Source organism: Papio anubis, chromosome 6, assembly GCF_008728515.1.
Source record: "Papio anubis isolate 15944 chromosome 6, Panubis1.0, whole genome shotgun sequence".
Classification (NCBI taxonomy): domain Eukaryota; kingdom Metazoa; phylum Chordata; class Mammalia; order Primates; family Cercopithecidae; genus Papio; species Papio anubis.
This window is the reverse complement of record NC_044981.1, coordinates 7,494,180-7,504,207: the sequence shown is the minus strand read 5'-3', so window position 1 is coordinate 7,504,207 and position 10,028 is coordinate 7,494,180. Positions and strand designations below refer to the sequence as shown.

At 40.1% G+C, this 10,028-nt stretch overlaps 1 non-coding gene across 1 annotated transcript; it reads left to right on the top strand.

Moving 5' to 3' along the window:
* Window positions 1-3,714: 3,714 nt before the first annotated feature.
* Window positions 3,715-3,818, top strand: LOC116275594. Its single transcript, XR_004184709.1, has one exon. It is a non-coding gene; the product is annotated as a small nucleolar RNA U13 (small nucleolar RNA).
* The last annotated feature ends 6,210 nt before the right edge of the window (window positions 3,819-10,028 follow it).

The window sequence follows — 10,028 nt, the reverse complement described above, 5'->3', positions numbered from 1 at the left end:
AACAAAGCTCACAGCCTGGGCCTGGTTGAAGCTGACAGGAGAATGTGAAGACCAAATGAAGCCACTCCTAGAAAGGAGAGTCATCTCTGGCAGAAACAGCGACCTGGGGTGGGCTTTGGGCTTTTCTCCTCTATAGACATGCACTTTCGAGCTTAGATTTTCAGATTTTTCATGCAACAGAGAGACTAGAAGGTAGACTTGGGTAGAGACGTTGAGAAAGCTTTGAAAGAAGAAACTGCAATGGTACATATGATGTGGGTGCATAATGTATTACAGGTGGCTAATCGTCCGCACATCCAGGGCGATGACCATCAACTGTGCTTGCCACAATGACTCAATGGACAGTCACGAGATACCTCCACCGAGCACTTGTGGATTGATGGCAATGGAACCTCACTGGTCAAGGTGGCTTTCAAGAGGCCTGTGGGCCATGAGCTGTCCTATCTGACTCCATTCAAATGCTCATGGCCCAGAGCTCCTCACCTCCATTTTGCCAGATCCAGTGACAGTATTGATCCTCATGGCATGGAATCAGTCGGCAGTTCTAGTCACAGCTGATGGATTCTTCTTCGTGGCGCACCCTCTTCTCTTGGCTCTGGGACATCACCTGGCTTTTCTCATTTGTCCCTGGCCCCTCCTCTTTGCTGGCCCTAATTCCACACTTAACCTCTAAATGGTAGCATCCCGTGCAGCTCAGCCCTCTCCTCCACGGTCGTGTGTGGCAGCCTCCACGGATGCCTGTTTTAGGTATACCTCCTTCCTCAGCAGCCCCTCCCTCTTCTGCCTTCTGCAGTTTGGAATTTGCTGGGATTTCATTGACTTATTTCTCCAAGGTAGTGTTTCCGTGGAGGGTGAAGTTAGGAGTTGCTGGAGACTAGATGCTGCTGAGCCGTCTGTTGGATTTTCCTTTCTTACCTGTAATTGTAAACCATCCCTTTCCTTCACCTTATTGCTGCTGACGGGTATTTGCTGACTCTTCCTCTTTGTTCACACTGTTAGGTTTTGCAGGGAGGAAGGTTATGAGATTGGACTTCCCTTTGTCAATTTTAATCAAAAGTCAGGGACCCAATGAATATGTTTTCTTTATATTAAAAAATCTTTATTAAAACAAGTACACGGCCAGGCGAGGTGGCTCACTCCCGTAATCCCAGCACTTCAGGAGGCCAACGTGGGAGGGTGGCTTAAGGGCAGGAATTCAAGACCAGCCTGAGGAACACTGTAATACCCTCAGCACTACAAAAAATTAAAAAGTTAGCCTGGCATAGTGGGGTGCGCTTGTGGTCCCATCTACTCAGGAGGCTGGGATGGGAGGATCATTTCAGCCTGAAAGTTTGAGGCTGCAGTGAGCTAGGATGGCTCCACTGCACTCCAGCCTGGGTGACAGAGTGAGACTCTGTCTCACTGAAGGAAGGAAGGAAGAAAAAAAAGAAAAAGGAAGAGAGAGAGAGAGAGAGAGAGAAAGAAAGAAAGAAAGAAAGAAAGAAAGAAAGAGAAAGAAAGAAAAGAGAAAGAAAGAGAAAGAAAGAAGAAAGAAAAGAAAGAAGAAATGAAAGAAGAAAGAAGAAAGAAAGCAAGAAAGAAAAAGAAAAGAAAGAAAGGAAAGAAGAAAGAAAGAAGAAGAAAAGAAAGAAAGAGGAAGGAAGGAAGGAGAGACAAAGAAAGAGAGAGAAAAAGAAAGGAAGAAAAAAATAAAATAAAATTTTAGAAGGGATTTGTACAGTAACTCATAAAAACAGTCTATAAATTTCCTTCCTGGATCTTATCATCGCTTGTGATTATATATTTATTTGGGGAATAATATTTTAATTTTCTCCCATTTGTTGAAAACTCCATGAAGGCAAAGACCATATCTGCATTGTGGCCTCAGTCATTTGCAAAATGCCTGACACATGATAGATGTATATAAAGTATTTCTTGGGGTGAATAATGAATGAGTTTATCAGTCAGCCAGTCAATCAAGTAGTTAATCTACTTCTAGGACCAGGTTATTCCCTCTCATTCATAGTATCATAGGCATGCCCCCACTACATTGGGCTCTGTGTGTGTGTGTGTGTGTGTGTGGTTAGCATTAACAGCCAATGCTATTTGAGTAAAATGTACTTGTGATATGCCAGACACTCTGCTACGAATCAAGGTGATTGGATTCAAAGTATGAATCCTTTATATGCCTTTGTCCCCAGATAGCTTGAAGGCCTGAAGAAACAGTAGCTGGTGAGTGCCATATCAAAAGTATAGGCCAAAATGTGGTCTATCCATAGGATGGAATATGATTCAGCCTTAAAAAGGCAAGAAATTCTGACCCACACTACTACATGGATTCACCTTAAGGACATTATGCTCAGTCAAATACGTCAGGCACAAAAGGACAAATACTGTATGATTCCACCAATACGAAGTACCCAGAGTAGTCAAATTCAGACAAAGGGAAATAGATTGCAGGTTGCCAGGGGTGGGGGAGCAAGCAGGAGGAGTAAACAGGGAGTTAATATTGAATGGGTATTGGGTTTCAGTTTGGGAAGATGAAAAAGGTGCTGGTGGATGGATGGTAGTGATAGTTGCACAACAGTATGATGTATTTAATGCCACTGAACTGTATGCCTAAAATGGTTTATGTTATGTATATTTTACCAAATTCTTTAAACTTAAAAATAAAGTATAGGCCAAATTCTATGGGAGCTCAGAGGAGACTTCTGAGAGGATTCTGATGCCAGCTACTGAGATAACATACATTTTTAATCTAGTGTAGTGTATTAACTGAGATCATATGGGAGGGAGGGGTCGTTTTCATGAATTTAATAACACAATTGGTAAAACTAACAAGAGAAGAAAAATGCATTTCTCAAAGTGTTTCTCCTGTATAAAGGCGTTTGGAAGCTCTTCCTCAGCAGGCTTGGGCACTGATATGATTTGGTTGTGTCCCCACCCAAATCTCATCTTGAATTCCCACTTGTTGTGGAAGGGACCCAGTAGGAGGTGACTGAATTATGGAGGCAAGTCTTTCCTGTGCTGTTCTCGTGATAGCGAATAAGTCTCATGAGATCTGATGGTTTTATACAGAGGAGTTTCCCTGCACAAGCTCTCTCTTTGCCTGTTGCTGTGCATGCAAGACATGACTTGCTCCTCCTTGCCTTTCACCATGTTTGTGAGACCTCCTCAGCCATGTGGAACTGTAAGTGCATTAAACCTGTTTCTTATGTAAATTGCCCAGTCTCGGGTATGTCTTTATCAGCAGTGTGAAAATGGACTTATACAGGCACAGTCTCTGAACAGCAGTCTCAAATTCTGACCTTGATTTTGAATCCCCGTGACTGCATGGACCACAGTTTCCATGTCAACCTGAGCACGACACCTACTATATATCCTGTGACTGTTCACTTCTAAAGAGATTTGCCAGGCAGAACAGAGCCACTCAAATTACATTTGCTGCTTCTGAATCACAATATTTTCCCATTTTAAAAAAGTCAATTTCACATTATATTGTCAATTCCAATATGTGCTTAACCATGTGATGAGCTCAAGCATCCCAAGTGCTCCAGGAGGATGGAAAACATTCACCCTGCACATATGGATGTGGCCATGAGCCAAAAGGAAAACACCGAGCCAGGGGTGCTCAAAGGAAGGTGGAGGTTCCCTTTCATGAGAACTGTGCTTTGGTAGCGGGGGCGGTTGTTGTTATTTAAAATGATGTCCTTGGAGCTGGATAAATAATAAATGATTCTTTTGTAGTTCATAAGCATGATGATTGGGTTTTCAAATGCATTTGTGAGATGTACCTCCCTCCAATCTTGTTACCACATTGGCAAATTACCCATCTGATGTGAAAATATATATTATTGTTACAAATGTTGCTCTTACCCATTGCCTCTTTTTGCCTGCCACATTCTGGTCTACTCTTTCACCCTGGCACATGAACTGGTTATTCCCCCCAAATGAGCGCAGTACAATGGACCATGGGACTCAAAGTGCCCCTAATAAAGGAGCTCCCTGAACAGTGTGTGCCGTCAGAATAAAGGAGCTCCCCGAACAGTGTGTGCCGTCAGACGGCTGTGTGCCACAGCCCATCCTAGAATGAGTCTCGCAATGAGGGAGCAAAACACCGTGCGAGCTGACTTGTTCCATCTGGTTACATCGTGTTCCAATGGTGGAGTTCCATTTTAGCTCCTTTTATGTTAAATGGTCATAAAATGCAACAAAAACTCCTCTGAGACAGTCTTTTTGAAAAACACAAAAGATAGCCGGGCGAGGTGGCGGGCGCCTGTAGTCCCAGCTACTGGGGAGGCTGAGGCAGGAGAATGGCGTGAACCCGAGAGGAGGAGCTTGCAGTGAGCTGAGATCCGGCCACTGCATTCCAGCCTGGGTGACAGAGCAAGACTCCGTCTCAAAAAAAAAAGAAAAAAAAGAAAACCACAAAAGAAACCGTGGATTTACAACCTGATAATTCAATTTCTCTAGGCATGAAATCAATGTTATCATCTTTGCTGAACTGGAAGCTCATTTATTTTCTACCTTGATTTTAATATCTCTAGGATGAAATCCGAGTATTTACTGTGTCTCCACGACCACCTTTCACATTGGAAAAATCTTTTATCAAACTAAAAATGTTTGAAGGTTTGTCTCCCCGCAGGTGAAATTCAACTGTCTTTCTGTTGCGTTTTGTTTGGGTCACATGCATGTTTTTGGGGCAGCAACAATGAAGCACTGAGCTGAGGGAGATGGGAAGACAGCATGCTCCAAAGGGCCCAAGCTCCTGAGGCTTTGCACTCACTTGCCTGCTCTTAAATGATGCCCAAAGACTAGCTGATCTCTCAGTATTCCAAAAACTGCCAACGATCATATTTTTTTAAAGAGATGAGGTCTCATTGTGTTGCCCTAAGCTGATCTCGAATTCCTGGCCTCAAGCCATCCTCCTGCCTCAGTTTCCTGAGTAGCTGGGATTACAGGCTCAAGCCACCATGCCCAGATTACATTCATGTTTGATTTAATGACTGCTTTATCAGCCACATTTGTTACACCTCTCTTGGTGGGACAGCAGACTCTCCTGGAGATTTCTTGAAAATGTGTTTTTAAAGTAGGTGATCCTGCTTCAAAGGACAGATAAATGGATAAACAAAGTGTGGTGTATCCATATAATATAATATTATTCAGCCTTAAAAAAGAAGACAGACATGAATGAATCTTAAAGGCATTATGCTAAGAGAAATAACTCAGACAAAAAGGGACAAACATAAGTCCCTAGAATAGTCAAATTCATAGCAACAGCCTGTAGAATGGGGATTGTCCAGGCTGGGGGCATGAGGGAATGGGGAGTTATTGTTCAACAGGTACAGAGTTTCAGTTTAAGATACTGAAAAAGTTTGGAAGATAGATGGTGGTGATGGTTGCAAATAATGTCAACGTATACTCAATGCCAGTGAATTGTACACTTTTAAATTGTTAAAATGGTAAATGTTATGTATATTTTCCATGATTAAAAAAATGTATTTTTTTAAAAGAGCCTACTGGGACTGTGTTGCAATTGCATTGTATCTATGGTTCACCTACAGATAACTTATAACTTAACAATATCAAGGTCTAATTCGTGAACATGGTATATCTTTTATTTATTTAGGTCTTCCTTAATTTCTCTCAGCAAAATTTGTAGTTTTCAGTGTACAGGTATTACACATATTTTGTTAAATTTATCTCTAGGTGATTTATGCTTTTGTATGCTATTTCTTTTTCTTTTCTTTTCTTTTTTTTGAAATGGAGTCTCACTCTGTCACCCATGCTGGAGTGCAGTGGCATGATCTCGGCTCACTGTAAGCTCTACCTCCCGGGTTCACACCATTCTCCTGCCTCAGCCTCCCAAGTAGCTGGGACTACAGGTGCCCGCCACCATGCCTGGCTAATTTTTGTGTTTTTAGTAGAGACGGGGTTTCACTGTGTTAGCCAGGATGGTCTCAATCTCCTGAACTTGTTATCCGCCCACCTCCGCCTCCCAAAGTGCTGGGATTACAGGTGTGAGCCACCGCACCCAGCCTTGTATGCTATTTCTAATATTCATTCATAGCATATAAAAACATGATAGATTTTAAAATAATGACCACATATCTTATGGCCTCAATAAATTCATTTGTTAGTTCTACTCATTTTCTATTTCTTATAAATTCCTTAGGATTTTCTACATAGATCTGCCATCTGTGAATAAAGACATTATTTCATCCTTTCCAATCTGCATGTATTTTATTTCTTTTTATTGCATTATTTCCCCGACTAGGACCTCCAGCACAACAGTGAATGCAAGTGGTACAAGCAGACATACTCCCTTTGCTCCCATTATAGGAGAAAATTATTGTCTTTCATCATTAAGGACAATGTTAGCTCTAGGTTTTTTGTGGCTGCCCTTTATTGGGATGAGGAGGTTTCCTTCAATTTCTAGTTTGTTGTAGGTCTGTTTATCGTTTTCTATTTTTTAAACAAAAATTTAAAATTTAAACAAAATTAAAAATTTTCGATTTCTGTTGAATTCATATTCAACACATGAATGTGTGTTGAATTTTATCATATGCTTTTTCTGCATCTATGGATGATCATATGATTTTTCTTCTTTAATCGGCTAATATGAGGAATTACATTGATTGAGTTTCAACGTTATACCAAACTTGCATTCCTGGAGTAAAACTCACGTGATTATAATGTATTTTTCTAAAAACTATATTGCTGTATTCATTTGTTCACAAAATATTTGCCAAATTTTTATTACGGTATCTATGTTCATGAAAGATATTGGTTTTGTAGTTACTTAAAATGTCTTCGTCTGGTTTTAGATTCAGGATAACGCTGGCTGGGAAACTTTCCCTCTACTTCCATTATCTAGAAAGGATTCAGAATTGATACCATTCTTCTTAAATGTCTAGTAGTATTGACCAGTGAAGCCATCTGGGACTGGAGTTTTCTTTGTGGGGAAGTTTATAACTATGAATTCAATGTATTTAATACATATAGAACTATTTCAAGTTATCTGTTTCATCTTGAGTAAGTTTAGGTAATTTGTGTCTTTCAAGGAATTTATTTTATCTAAGTTGTTGAATATATTAGTATAATGTCATTCATAATATTTTTAATCATTTTAAAGTCCATAGAATATATAACAATGTTCCCATGTTCATCCTTGATATCAGTAATTTTTGTCTCCTTTTTTTTTTTTTTTTTCTTTTTACTGGCTATGGTCTGGCTAGATCCATCTACTTAGAGGCTTATCCATTTTATTGATCTTTTCAAAGAACCAATTTTTGGTTTCACTGATTTTCTCTGTTTCTCAGTTTTCGATTTCACTTATTTCTGTTCCTTTTGTTATTGTTCCTTTCATTTTATTATTGTTTCTTTTGTTATTTGTTATTGTTTCTTTCGGTGATGGTTAATTTTATGTGTCAACTTGACTGGGCATTGGGGTGTCCAGATATTTGGTCAATCACTATTCTGGCTGAGTCTGTGAGGGTATTTTTGGATAAAATTAACATTTGAATCCACAGACTGAGTAAAGCAGATTGCCCTCTCTAATGTGGGTGGGCCCCTCCAATCAGTTGAAGGTCTGAAGAGAACAAAAACGCTGACCACTCTCCCAAGTACGAGAATGATTTCTCCCTGATGGCCTTCGAACTAGGGTGTCAGCTTTTTCTTGCCTTTGGACACCAACTGAAACATCGGCTCTTCCTGGGTCTTGAGCCTGCCAGCCTTTGGACTGCAGCTACCCCATGAGCTCTCCAGGGGCTCAGGCCGTCTGACTCAGACTGGAACTATGCTATTAGCCCTTCTGGGTCTCCAGCTTGGCAATTCGTCCTGCAGATCTTGGGAGTTGCCAGCTTCCATAATTGCATGACCCTATCCTATTGGTTCTGTTTCTCTGGAGACTTCTAATAAGACTTCCCTCTACTTGATTTGGTCTTAATTCAGTCTTCTTTTTCTAATGTCTTAGAGTGGAAATGTAAATTATTAATTTGAGAACTTTCTGTCTAACAAAAAGCATTTCATGCCATAAATTTCTCTCTAAGCACTGCTTTAGCTGTATCCCACCAATTTTTGATGTTTTCCATAAAAATATTTCCCGTTTGACCATATGATTTATTTTTGACCCATGCGTTATTTAGATGCATACTGTTTAATTTCCAAACATTTGAAGACTTTCAGTTTACTTTTGTTATGGTCAGAGTATATACTTCGTATGATTTCAGTCTTCTCAATATATGTGTGGATAATTCTCCCACCTTTTGTGCTTCCAGTTCTCAAAAGTACCTGTGGAATGTGCCAGAAATGCAACATCCTAAGATAAGATGGGGATGGCCAGAACAGCCCAGGCTCTGTTCCACTGCCCTCCCTAGAAACAGGACGTCCTTCAACACTTTAGCCCAGCATGCTATGTGATGCCTGGGGTATAAAGTCCTGAGTAGGCTGCTTTCCAGGGTCCCTCAGCTGAAGTGCAAAAGGGGTATGCACAGACAAGTGCATTTAGAAAAAATGTATTCTGCTAGTTATTGGGTGAAGTATTCATAAATGCCAGTGAGGTCAACCTGGTTGATAGTGTTGTTCAAGGCCTCTATTTATTTACTGGTTTCCCTGTCTACTTATGCTATGAATGACTGAGGGAAGAGTGTTGAAATCTTTACCTATAACTGTACATTTGCTTATTTTTCCCTTCAGTCTTACCAATATTTGTTTCATATATTTTGAATCTCTCTTCTTAGGTGCATAAAAATTTAGAATTTTGTCTTCTTGATGAATTATTTGTCATTTCAAAATGTTCCTCTTTATCCCTGATAATATTCATTGTTCTGAAGTCTACTTTGTCTGATAGTAATATAGCTTTCTTTCAATTAGTATTAGCATAGTATACCTTTTCCTATCCTTTTACTTTTAACCTAATTGTGTCCTTATACTTAAAGTGGGTTCCTTGTAGACATCATATAACTGGGTCTGCCTTTACATTGGAGTGTTTAGAATATCTGTATTTAACATTCAATGTGGTTAAGATGGGTGGGTTTAAATCTATCTTGCCATTTGTTTTCTATTTGTCTTATCTGTTCTTTTGTTCCCCTTTTCCTTCTTTCCTGTTTTCTTTTGGTTTCTAATAATCTCATTTCCTCTCCATTATAACTTATTAACCATACCTCTCTGCTTTATTTCAATATACACTCAATTTACAATATACACTCAACTTATCATAATCTATCTACAAATAATGTTACACACCATTTCATGTACAGCATGAGAACCTTACAACATGATTCCACTTCCCCCTTCCAAAATCTGTGCTACATTGTCGACAGACAGCCTTGGCTGATTCAAGTGTGTGTAACTATGTCCATGCTTAGTATCCACACAATACAGCACCTTGCACACACGGCCCACCGTATATAAGGCAAAGTGAGAAATAGAGTATGTCCCATGTCATTCATATGCATCATTATTTAGGAGAGATGCTGACTGCACTGTCATCAATCAGAACAGCCACCAATTAGCCTTATTCCTGGAACAGGGTGCTCCAAGGCCCCCAGCTGCTCCAGGCACTGGCTTTTCTTTTTTTTATTTTATTTTTTTGTTGTTGGATCATGGTGGTGTCTAGGAGACGGTCAAGAATTTCCAGGACAAAGCACGAAAGGGAAGGTGGGGCTTTGAACAAGTTATTTACCAGCAAGTTTAGAAGTATTTCAGTATTTTAATACTGGTTGATTCATGTGTGTACCAGCTATATATATATATGCCCTAGAGGTAGGTAACATGAAGCATCTCCTATACAGACTTCTTTTTGAAGTCTTCACTGATTTGCTAATACTATTGTGTGAGAGAATTCTCTGAGGGCACAGTAAGATATCCAGGTTGGTCCATAAGCAAAACCAGACACAGGAGCCAGAGTAGAAAGAGCTCACACCTGTGTTACAAAGCACAGTAACAGTGGGCATTCAGTACCTGCCATATGTCAGACACCACATGGGCCAGATCACATTAAGCCTGACAATCCTCTGAGGGTGTACAGTATGGAGAAGGCACGGAGA